General features: G+C 38.8%; 1 protein-coding gene across 2 annotated transcripts in view; it reads right to left on the reverse strand.

The window, feature by feature from the left end:
• The window catches only part of LOC128866683 (gamma-1-syntrophin), a 157,645-nt gene that overhangs the window by 65,530 nt on the left and 78,532 nt on the right, over nucleotides 1-13,583 (reverse strand). The window lies entirely within an intron of this gene.

Genomic DNA, 13,583 nt, shown 5'->3' on the forward strand with positions numbered 1-13,583 from the left:
TATTGAGTTGAACAGCTGCCTTTGTTTGCCTATCCGTTGTAGTAGAAGCTCCTCGTACACTTCAAAACTTTCAATTTACATTTTCGTGATGTGCAAACTGAAAACACCTCTAAATTAGGTGCAGCTTTTTTGGCTTAACAAGCTCGTGGTGGTATAATTTTAAAGTTATATTTTTTAAAGCCACTCCAGTAAGCGAAATATCCAAATTCACGATATGAATAAATTTATGAACGTATCTATCTAAGGTCACGACTACTTGCGATTAATTCTAGACAGGAAACTCAAATAGAAGTCAAGTGTTGAAGATAGCGCAAGGAAAGCCACTTATAGCACTTTACTGGTCTAAAAGATTAATTGGATCGACTTAGAGACTTTCCCCTTTTATCGTACATTGGCCTTACACAGCAATAGTAAGACCAATCCTAACATACGGCGTACTGGTATGGTGGCCGGCTTTAGATAGGGAGTACATCCAAAAGACCAAGGATCCTGTACAAAAGATGGTCAGTCTATGTATTTGTGGAGCCCTTAGATCTACATCCACAGATGCATTAAATATTCTGCTAAACTTACTTCTCCTGTAAGAACAAAGACTATGGTCTGGCGCCTGGCATCAAGAGCGTGCTTGAATTATGGAGGTATCACTTCTCAAATCTGCTAAATAGTCACAACTACGCATGTCACATCAATCCATAAGAAGGGTGATCCTGCAATCTGTGCCAATTATCGCGGGATTAGCCCTCTAGATATCGCCTATAAGGTTCTAGCGAGCGTATTGTGTGAAAGGCTGAAGCGCATCATCAACCAACTGATTTCACCTTATCGGTGTGGATTTAGACCTGGAACATACACAAGGGACTAGATATTCATAATTCACCAAGTCTTGGAAAAGTCTCAAGAAAGGATAATCGACACACACCATGTTTTCGTCGACTTCAAAGCTGCATTCGGCAGTACAAGAAGGAGTTGCCTAATGCCACGATGTCTGAATTTGGTATCCCCGCAAAACTAATTCCGCTATACAAAACAACGTTGATCAATGCCAGCAGCGCCCTCACAATTGGGAAGGACCTCTCCAAGCCGTTTGATATGAAATGAGGTTTCAGACAGAGGGACTTGATGCCATGTGACTACTTTAATCTGATGTTGGAAAAGATCATGCGAGCCACAAAACTTAATCGCCCAGGCACAATTTTTTATTAGAACATACAATTGTTGGCGTTTGCCGATGATATTGACATCATCGAGCTTAACAACCGCGCTGCTAGTTCTGCTTTTTCCAAACTGGATAAAGAGGCAAAGTGAATGGGTCCGGTGGTGAACGAGGACAAAATGAAGTTCTTCCTTTCATCAAACCAACATTCGGCGCACTCGCGTATCGACGCCTACGTCACTGCTGGCAGTTATGATTTCGAAATTGTAAGAGACTTCGTTTAGTTAGGAGCCAGCATTAACATCGATAACAATGGCAGCCTTGAAATCCAACGAATCTCTCTTGCCAGCAAGTGCTACTTTGGACTAAGTAGGCCATTGATTAGTAAAGTCCTCTCTCGACGAACAAAACGAGCACTCTAGAAGGCTCTCATCAGGTCCGACCCCACGTACGGCGCAGAAGCTTGGACGATGACAATATCCCATGAGGCGTTCCTTAGACTGTTCAAGAGAAAGGACTTACAAATGATAGCATAAGATAAATACAAGAGTATTATCTACCAGGAATGTCGTCATTTATTCAGACAGTCAGGAAGTAATAAAAGCGCTAGAGTCCAAAACGCATTCGTCAAAAATAGTCATAGAATGTTAGAAACTCGTAAACGACTTTTACCAGTATGTCAATGTAAACTTAATTTGGGTACTAGGTCATAGAAATATAGCAGGAAACTGTATAGCCGACGAACTTTCCAGAAAAGGTACAAACCAAACTATTCCATTGGATAAAGCCCATAACTACTTGTAAATTACTGAGAGGTAGAGAAATTACTAAAATAGTAAATTCAAATTATTTTATAAAAGCCAGTGGATGGCATAGAAGGGATCCAGTGATATCACAACGGACCTATGACCGGTCTAAAACTGTCAAATTGGCAGCCGCAAGACCTACCTACCTACCTAAGACACGACAAACGGGGTGCATTGCATTCCGTGAAATTAAAGTTCGTAATGCAAATTCAATGAAAGTCTTTTGACCACGGGCAATTCTGTTAGTGAGCCCAATATGAATAGGTTGCCAAATATTGTCCGCACACTGAAGCCGTGACCTTACAAAAGCAGTGTATTGAGTTTTTAATGCGTATGAATCTGAAAAGTTAGAACTGTTATGACGCACAAATGCTAACATTAAGTGAGGGTTCTTCTTCTTTATTGGAGCAGTAACAATCTAAGGCAGTAATTTTTTTCTCCTCAATTTAGAAGTGCCATCTAAAGTCAAGCCTTTCGCCACTTGGTCCTTCTAACGCAGAGAAGTCTACCGTCGTCCTCTGCTACCACTGTGTGGCACCGTATCGAATACTTTTAGGGCCGGTGATTTTGTGTTCCTACGTGCGGCATGACCTAGCTAGCGGAGCTGCTAAACCCTAATCCGTGGTACTATGTCCATGTCTGCGTACATAGCATGCAGCTTATCGTTCTATCGCGATATTCGCTGTCGGCAACATGCAAAGACCAATAAATCCTACGCAGAATCTTTCGCGGGAACACTCCAAGGGTAGCATTTTCAGGCCGTTAGCACCAGTACTTCCCTGAACTTTGCACAGATCTCTTTATTCGCACACTGGATTTTCAGGAGATGTGCCAGAGCCATCTTTGCAAGTAGACAGGATTGGAACGAGGGGAAAATCTGCTCCGAGTTGGAGGGTTTTTTTTTAAATCAGCCAATTTATCTACTTCCTTTAAACTTTCCAATACTTTTAGTGTTTTTCAATCAGAAGTGTTTGCGATCCTGCAGGCATCTTTAATACTTAGAGAATGCGGGAGCGTGGGAGTTATTAACATTTTTTCCGAAACTCAAGCCTCGATCAAGACGCTGATGACGCCATGGCGCACATCTGAACTATTCAATTCCTGTAAGGAGGAGATCAAATCTCTTGGGTGTACATTTCTTTGATCTGTGTTCCAATACGTAGGAATATATATATATAGAATATAACCTAACTGGTTATCGGCTTCCCCCCTTAGAACTGCACAACTTATTTCTCACGAAACCGCAGAAGAGATGGCTATTTCGAAAACCCCTTGGTCCCAGTACTATGGAGGCAGGACTCAGAAAATCCTGGAGTTAAAAATTTTTTGTTTGAGTTGTTGCTTTAAGGTATGGAATGCCGTTTAAAACACCCTCTTCAGTTAATGACGATTAGCCCAAAGATGGCACAATACTGCAACATTATTAGTAATAACATCAACAGTGTCGTGAACAAAAATTTTCATACAATATACATCTTTTTACTGCCAGTAAGTCCAATTTTTTCTGCATTCTAATAACTAATTTGTCTTTTGTATTCTTTGATATCCAAAGCATCCTTTCATGACTGGCTTTGTAATACCTTTAACAGTTTTGTAAGATTTCAATAGTAGGCATATTTCATTCGTATTTTCATTGATTTGTACTCCTGCTAAGGCGAACATTTTTATAGTTGGAGGGAGAAACCCGTGCCCACTCTGTTCCGGGTATAAAAGGCTGGAGTGAAGAATTTTGTTTTAAGCCATTCTTGGCAGACCTAGAGAAAGTTGACTTTTAAGCCCATTTTTTATGTAATTTCGTAGGTGTTCTGGTAGCTCGGCCACTACGTCACATGTCGCATTCCAGAAATAAGTGTGCAATATATTCTTTGCCTCACTGTATGTTAAGAGGTGCAAACGACATACATAAGTCATGAAAAAAAGAAAACTGATAAAACCGTAGGCTGCTCATATTAGTTTCACAATAGCGTATCTGCCATTCTGCTTCAAAAACAATCGTCGAGTTTGCATACACGCCTATCATCATTTGATAACTCTGCTACTCTGATTCGCGGGCTATCGAATAACTGCCGCTGAGAGTCAGTGGTGCTAGAATCCTTTATAGACTCATTCGTCTGTCAAATATTGGCATTTGGAGCTCCTCAAATGTCTGCGCCACAGTAACTACTGAGGAAGGTCGCATCGAAGCCATTTTCTAAGCATTAACTCAGTAGTGACGGTGGCAGATTGCTGAGCAGTAAGGTGAGGATGACCCCATCCTCAAAGCGGTGTGCCATTTTGAGAGCTCAGCTATTAACTACATCAAGCAATTTGTGCATACAAAACGCACGTTTTATTTACGATTTTGAATCTGAGCTAAAGTTCACTAAATAAATAATAAATAAGTTTTCGTAAACGACTTCGTTTGGTGAGATTACTGATGCTCTTACTAAAACACCGGCTGATAATGCCAGCTGATGTCAGAAGATTCAGTACTCGAGCTGATCTCGAACTCATAAAGCATACCTTTAATATAATTTAATGAGTTCGAGTCTATTCCAAAGTTTCCTACTGGGCAAACACAGATTCTTAATAGCCAAATATACAGAAGTTGGTGGAAGTACATGCACGCACATTCGCATAGGTATGTCCATATATAAGAAGCAAGGGAACATTAACGAAGAAGTGTGTAAGCGTTAAAGTGGGAAATGAAAGTTTATTTGTGAGCGTAAATGTGAGAATATTTGGTTAGTGCCAACACTTTTTTCTTTTGGTCTTCCTTTTTAAAAGCAAGCAGAAAATAACAAAAATTGTTGCAAAAGCTGGTAAACATTATTTCTTGGCATTTTCGTACACATCAGAGTAAAGTATGAGCGGAAAAATTTTTAACACGTAAACACCTATGGTGCATGTGTATGTGTGCTTAATGAAAATTTAATACTTTAAGTTTGTTTGAGTGAATTGCGTTGCCCAAAAACTTTTCTTATGATGGAATGAGTAACAAAACAAAAATAAATAAAATTCTTTAAAGAAAAAAAATCTTTCTTTTTTTTACTTTTTAAGATGAACGACACAAGAAGACAAGGGTTATAAAACTTAAAGGCGCCTAAAAGCGACGTTGTAAACAGTTTGAAGTGGTAAAAATGTACCCACACTCACTACACAGCAAACAAACACGCCAACAGTATCGCTTATTCATACACGCACACACGCACACTTATTTTTTACTTTGTGACAGCAAGAATGTGTTTCTTCATATACACACACATACGCACATTTGCATATGTATGTAGAAGTGGGCCAAAAGGTGAAGTGAGTGAGACCGCCCCGATTGTTGTTGTGTGGCCTTTGCCCGGAGGTTTACGGTTGTAGAATTTTTAAAATACTCGCAAAGCGGCAGTCGTTGTGTGTGTGTGCGTGTAACTAACATACCTAACGTACGTACGTAGTCAATTATGATGTGTGTGCCGGTTTTTAGTTGCGTATTTTTATACAAAATTAAAGCAACAATTCTTACTTTCCACACGCATTGCACTTCTTCTCTGTGTTTGTTTTTAATATTTGAATTTTCGCGCATCTCGAGATTTATTTTTCGCCTTTAGGCCAAGAGTCAAAATATGTGTTGAACAAAAATGTTCGCTTTGGAAATGATATATGCTTGATATATGATAGTTTCTCTCGCTTATTATGTGCCGAGAACTTTTTGTGAGTGTTCGATTCAGTGAACATACGCTCGTGTACTTTTAACGATATCTACATAAATACAAACCAAGAAAAGGTTTACATTTTTGGCCTAAAGCGCAACTGAGTTGTAACTGAGGCGAATCTCTAAATATTTTACGCCGCTAGAAAGCTTATCATCTTTTTGTATAAAACAGCTTCCCATGAGAACTTGACAAAGGATGCAGTATCAAATTTAGGTACAGAAATTATTTTTCGAGGTAAGAACCAAAAAGAGATTTTCTCGTAATTTTGACACCGGGACCTACTTCGTGTTTTGCTATTAAGATTTGAGGCTTGCCAAAATATTTCAAACCACCATTTATTCGGGAAATAGTTGAAGTATTTATTATTATCAATTATGTCGAAACTTTTCCATAGGGGATAATTACATCAGTGTTGGTTTCTTACATCAGTCAAAATAAAGTAATTTTCTAAAATAATTTAAATTTTAAGAAAAAGTTATGCATAGCTTGGTGGCCGCCGTAGCCGAATGGGTTGGTGCGTCACTACCATTCGCAATTCACAGAGAGGTTCACCGTAGGTTCGAATCTCGGTGAAACACCAAAATGAAGAAAAACATTTTTCTAATAGCGCTCGCCCCTCGGCAGGCAATGGCAAACCTCCGAGTGTATTTTTGCCATGAAAAAGCTCCTCATAAAAAATATCTGCCATTCGGAGTCGGCTTAAAACTGTAGGTATCTCCATTTGTGGAACAACATCAAGACGCACACCACAAATAGGAGCAAGAGCTCGGCCAAACACCCAAAAAGGGTGTACGCGCCAGTTATACGAGGTGTGTTGGAAAAGTATAGCGAATTTTGAATTTTCGCAGGCTACGTATATTCGAATTTCGATTTTTTTGTGGCGATATGTTGGTAGTCATGTCTCTCACTAATGCCGACGAGTTCGGCCATTTTGAATGTTCAGCTAATTGTTGACAGCTGCTGACGGAGAAGCTCCTTTGGACCAAAGCTACGTTTATTGGTGATACAAAATGTTCTCACAAGGCCGAGAAGATGTGAACGATATGAACGACGAAAAGCGTGCCGGACGCCCGAGCACTACAACAACAGACGAAAAAAATTGATGAAGTGAAGAAAATGGTATTGGCCAATCGTCGAATCACCGTTAGAGAAGTTGCTGAGGACCTAGATATATCGATTGGCTCGTGCCATTCGATTTTCTTCAATGATTTGGGCATGAGACGGGTCGCCGCAAAATTCGTGCCAAAACTGCTCAATTTCGACCAAAAGCAGCATCGCATGAACATGAATGAGATGTTGGACTCTGTCGACCCAACGCGACAACCCAAATTTGTTCCAGATGGTCATAACTGGTGACGAATCGTGGGTTTATGGTTATGACGTGGAAACCAAAGCTCAATCAGCTCAATAGAAGCTCCCGCACGAACCAGGAAAACCGAAAAAAGCGCGAAGTTGGGTCGAATGTAAAAGTTTTACTAAGCGTTTTCTTCGATTGCAGGGGGCGTTGTGCTTCATGAGTTCTTGCCACAGGGTAAAACGGTCAATAAGGAATATTACTTGCGAATTATGCGCAATTTGCGCGAAGCAATCCGCCATCCGGCAGAAACGCCCGGATTTGTGGTAGAACAAAAATTGGCTCTTGCATCACGATAACGCCCCTGCTCACACATCGTTGCTTGTGCACGACTTTTTGGCCAAAAACAACACACTATTGATGCCACAGCCTCCGTATTCCCCAGATCTGGTCCCCTGTGACTTTTTTTGTTCTCGAAACTGAAGAGGCCCATGAAAGGACGACGCTACGCTACAATTGACGAGATAAAGACGACATCGAAGGAGGAGCCGAACAAGATAAAAAAAAAAATGATTTTTTGAAGTGCTTCAAAGATGGGGAAAACATTGACACAAGTGCATAACATCTCATGAGGATTACTTTGAAGGGGACAAAGTAGATATTAATGAATAAATAAATCATTTTTGAAAAAACACAAAATTCGCGATACTTTTTGAACACACCTCGTATATTTATATATATGCATAGTTGCTGTATTTATGTTAGAATTATGCCAAAAACTTGCGTTGCGTAAATGAATAAATAATAACCAAACTGCGAGTGGCTAATTGCGTAAGGGATTGATTTGCCAATAATTAATAGCAAATTTTTGGAGTTAATGAAGATTAGGACGAACATTTTTAGCATTTAAATCAATACGTAATTTCCATTAATGAATGAGCCTGGGGTATTATTTGTGTGTAAACTATGGCTATGGACTAAAAGCAGTTACTATTTGCTTGCCATTATTAATTCACATGGCTTTAAAGTGTGTGGTTATACTATCAGTGAGGCCACAGTGCCACACACGCAATTGCAATAAATTTTAGTAGTCATTATATTTTATAACTGATATGTTGACAAAAGTGACGTTGTGTCATTACCGAAAAGAAAAAAAAAATTTTATTTGCATTAGCTAGCTCGGCATTTGCCTGCCCACTGCACAGTGGCTCTCTAATCGCGAATGGGAATTCATTGTATATTCTTTTGGCAAGGAATTCATCGGTGTAGGGCGACGCTCAAGAATCCACCTTGCTCTGGTGTGTCATGCTCTGGTCTGCAAAATGAGCAGACTTTCCAAATCTGCCAGGTTTAGTGAAAACTCCTATGCCGATTCTTAAGTTGCTCCCACACAAACCCATGCAATATTTAAACCATTTTCGGCGGTAAGAGCGCAAAAGTCCGCTGCAGTGCTTCAAAGTGAGAGAGAAGAAGAGATAGGATAGAGTAGAGACAGTTCTCCTCTAAGAATGATAAATCTGAATAAATCCAGTTTGGGAAAACGAATTTTACTCATTCTCGTGACATTGGAACCCAAAATTTGTAGCCGTGCGCTAGCAAAGACACTCACAGCGAAAATGCTCAGTGCTATTAGGCTCTTATAAGCAAGAGAGGCAAATCGGGTCCTCAATCATTCCAATGGTGGTCATATGCTGACTGCATGGATTGTGTCTTGTAATAAACCAGAACGTCTTTTTACCAAGTTTTAGAAAAAGTTCGATAGTTTTCTGTTCGGGCTTGTCACAAAATACTTTTCAGTATTTCAGCTTCCTAGATCGGACCATCGTTCTTTACGTAAATTGCATACGTAATCGCTGATCCAATTTATGACTCCTGCAGAACTGATTCCAATTATTGGTTCTTGTACCATTGGGGAAACCGCGGATCCATATTTGGCCAATTCATCGGAAATTTCATACCCTTGAACACCGCAGTGTGCATATAAGTACAACCTCATTCCGTCTTCCAAAAGAGTTAAGCTTCTTCTTACATTCTTGAATAATCTTTGAGGTTTGTTTTGCGTTCTCTAGACCAGCTAGAGTGCAGTCTGACTACCACTGTCAACTGTCATTTACATTACTTGTAAGTAAAAACGTATACCCATAGTCTGTAAGACATACCAGTCATGTCATAGACTAAATGAATCGAAAAGAAAATGAAATGGATAATCACTTTTAAACCTTATTTTTAGATCATTTCATACCTCTAGTCTGTTAGGTTCTGTAATCATAGATTTTATAAAAAATTTAATAAAAAAAATTTACAAAAAAAGGAGTTTCGGCGGTTAGTGAGTTCAAACAGTTACACAAAAAATCTAAAAATGTTCCAAGTGAATTATTTTACATTCCTTGCATCTCCTTCAGTCATTCAGGTAAAGAAATTTTCAATGTTCAGACGGAGTTTTCTATATTTGTATTTTAGTACAACAGATCACACGAAATAGTAACAAAAATTTTATAAAACTTTAATCTAATCTGTTCCTGTATACAGCAATGAGGTTCCACCCAGCAACGAACACTCACGTACGCCCATAGCTTAGAATCTTATTTACCTTTGCGAATATTACCTCACTATAAATTTTATGTTACAAGTGCAAATAGTAGAAACATCAAAGGACCGCAAATGTGAGCACCACAGGCATAAAACGCAAGGGCGCATAAAATTAAAAAAGAAAAAAAAACATAATAATCATTTGAAATAAAGAGCTTTATGAATGTGCACTTAGTTATTTGTAGTACGCGAGCTCTCGTAAATATAAAAACTGAACTTCATTATTATTTTAGTGAATTGCGTAACGTTGCTTTTTTAATTAGATTTAATTAAAACTTGAATGTGAATACATATGAAGAGTGGCGGGTAAAGGACTCCCTGAAATGTATGTATGTAGTGAAATATGCTTCAGCTTGTATGCATGTGCGCTTGTGTGCGTATATTAAGCACTGAGCCTACTGGCATGCGTTTGCCATTTGTGTGGCGCTTTGAATTTTGTTTTGACAGGAACTTTGCAATTTAATGAACTCAAGTTTTGAAACAACAAACGCCAAAATAATGAGCAATTTTTAAAGAAATAAGAAATGAAATTTTAAGAGAATTTATATGAAATAACACCGCTAATTTTTAAGGGTGTGGAGATTCATTTGAAAGAGAATGTCAAGTACCTAGGGGTCATATTAGGCAGGAAACTCACGTGGAAACCTAATATTGAGGAAAGAGTAAAGAAGACCAAAGTTGCATTATATACTTGCAAAAAAGCGGTCGGTATTAAATGGGGACTAGCACCTAGTGTTACACATAATCTCTATACTTCTGTAGTTAGGCCAATCTTAATATATGGAATATTTGTATGGTGGCCATCCGCTCAAAAGGCGAATAACAGCTTTTTTATGCGTCTCTGGCGCTTTAAGGACTACCCCAAACAAAGCGCTGGAATTGCTAAGCAATTTACGCGCACTAAATTCTATAGGGAAACACCTGACCGCCGCCTTGGCGCTCAGACTAAAAAGTATGGCGCTTTGGAATTACCGGTGGTTTGGCCACGCTTCTATTTTGCACTCTCTGAATAGTCACAAACAAGAAATTGACTAATCTATTCCTACACTCACCTTCGTCAGGCTCTTCAAGACGAGTATACCGTCAAGAAGGGAGTGGAAGACACCAAGGCCATGGAGAAGTGGGGAAATTAAATTTTTATATAGATGGTTCCAAGCTAGACGATAAGGTTGGCTATGGTGTATTTTCGCAGGAATTAGAACTTGAAGGTCTATCAGAGTACTGCAAGGTCTATCAGGCAGAGGTTCTAGCTATAAAAGAAGTGGCTACATATCTAAATATGCATGCCGTAACAAAAATGAATGTGGCGATACTAAGATCGAAGGTTGCGCAGGAATGCCGGGCAGCCCTAAATGATATTAGTTTCGTATTCAAGGTCAGCCTTACTTCAGTTCCGGGGCACAGAGATATTGAGGGAAACTGTAACAGAACTGAGCTACTCAGGAAAGGTACTGCTCTTCAACTCGTCAGTGATAAAAGTACCATTGGCATAACCATGGCCACGAGTAAACTAATAATAAAAAACAACATTATCCAAGAGGCCAATAGGTCATGGAGAAATGAAGATACGTGTCTAACAGCTACGCTACTATAGCCGCAAATAAACAAGAAAAGGACAAAGGAATTGTTTAGTCTCTCAAGAGATGATATCTCGAAAGTCGTGCTTGTATAACCTGTCATTGGCTATTTGGCAGGCATTTCTCGAGATTAGGAGTTTCCTCCCGTGAATTTTGCAGAAGTTTCAGAGATGAGGAAGAGGAAGAACCAGTTGAGGAGGACTTACTTTGCAATTGTCCAGCCCTAGATAAAGTCAGAGCAGGTTGTCTAGGTAAATACTTTTTTAATTCTCTTACAGAGCTGTCTGGCGTGGGGTCGATTCTACGTTTCATAAGAGCCACAAAATGGTTCCATGAAGGAAAGTAAATGGGGTTCGCGTGGTATCACAACGGACCTGTAAGGTCTAAGTGAGTTGGTCGTGCAGACCGACTACCACCATAACTTAACCTAATCTATATGAAATAACTTGAAATTGTAATATTTTAATGGAATCTGTACTTTGTTTGACCGCAAGTAAATTTGTGACAAGCTCTAAATGAAGAATGCAAAAATATATCATTACTATGAAGCTATGAAAGCTGGAATAAAATCGTGTTTTTTACAACTTACTGGGGAATGTCGGTACATTAAAAGTTTGCATGAATATGAGTAATTAACCTTCGGTAGGCACACCTATTTTAGTTACGTAAGCAACACACTGGGGTATGTTTCACCACAAAATTTTCTCCACAAAGAGAATTAAAGTTTACCCTTTTTTTTGTAAATAAATACAAATCTTTAACTTAATTTATTCAAAGAGACCAGATAATATAATAACATGCTTGAATTCACATACGGAAAATTTGTATCATAGTGTTTGTGTTCTAAAACAAAAAAAAATTTTTTAAAACTGTTTAGACTTTAGTAAATTATATGAACTAAACGTAGAGTGGTAAGAATGCGAAAAAAATTCATATATTGTAAATTAAATAGTTAGTGAATTCCTAGTTAGTTAGTTAGTTGTATTAGATAGTTTTTGTCGTTGTATCAACTAAATTTTTTTATAAAATGAGTTAAAATTAAAAAACAAATAAAGAAATAGTCACAACTTATCAGTGAGTGGTGTAAACTTTCTATGGATGCTGACGTATATACTGCACATTTATTTAGCTTAGTCTTGTCAAAGGTGAATTTTATCTTTTTTTAATTTTATTTCAATAAGGAATGACTTCTTTTAGAGCAATAATGGCCATATGGCCGAGAAGTTGACCTATAAAAGAAAGTGAGTGTTCCTTACTTATTTACACGATGAAATAGTTGCTTTTGATGACGAAGATAGTGCCCTAGACTTGTCAATATATGGTGTACACTTTCTTTTGACGTCGACTGTATATGCAAAAAAGTACGCGAACTACAAACTGAGGTAAATTTCACCCAATCACTTTTTTAGATCTGCATAAATGTGGTGCGTACCAACTACTGAGGACTTACTGCGTGAATTCTAAGAGTAAAATCGGGGTTACTAAAATACAGGCAACGAAATATTTTCAGCTGTTATAAATAAACAAGCCACAGCGCATCAAACATTTTGGGGGGTGACTTACACCCCAGTGTGCCTACCGCAGGTTAATTCAATATACTAATGTGATGATTGTGATCAAATTGAAAGGTGTTTTCCGTATATAAAGATAACGGCTATATGGATCCAACTTTTCCTTAGTAGTACTATTATTCAAGCGAGCCTTAACCTTTAAGCGAACGCAAGATTTTTGAACACATTCACACTTCACTGGAGGTAACGCAGGTCTACACGGCTTTACTTTTTCTTTATATAAGACTGGTTTTCAATGTACGCACTTTTGTAAGGGGGAAGTGGCGTACATAATGGGGACGGGACACTTGATCCCAGACTCTTTTTTTCGGATTTTTTTTTTAATTGGTAGTTTGGTAATTTACGAGGCGGGTACAATAAATACCTATGTTAGAAATGAAGACACCATTTAAAGGGACTTCTCCAAAAATAGGATTTGTCGAGCTCTCCAAAATGCGCCTCTGTGTCGGCGATGATTTCCGCTTTAGTTTGAACTAAATCTTTTTCTCGCAAGCCATTTCTTCATTTTAGGAAACCAGAAAGAGACGTAGGGAGCCAGATTGAGTGAATGCGGGAGGTGCGGCAGTTTCGTTCGTCGGTCAGCGAGAATCTTGTCGCGAACTTTTTGAACGATTTTCTCGGTAACCAAGTCTGACGGGCGTCCTGGTCGCTCCTCATCAAAACCGGATGTTCCCTCACGTTTAAATTCGTTGAATCAATATCTAACTGTGGTCAGCGCAGCGTCCCCATAGACAGCATCGAACTTTGCTTTTATCTCCTCACATCTTTTTCCTTCCAAAAACAAAAAGCGAATTACCGAACGATAATCCTCTTTTTCCATCTTAGTGAAAATCTCGAAACACGTCTTACTCGAATAGGTACCAAATCCAAACTAACCTATCAATCTGTCTGAAATTTGTTTTACCGTCGC

This window comes from Anastrepha ludens, chromosome 6 (genome assembly GCF_028408465.1).
Source record: "Anastrepha ludens isolate Willacy chromosome 6, idAnaLude1.1, whole genome shotgun sequence".
Taxonomy (NCBI): Eukaryota; Metazoa; Arthropoda; class Insecta; order Diptera; family Tephritidae; genus Anastrepha; species Anastrepha ludens.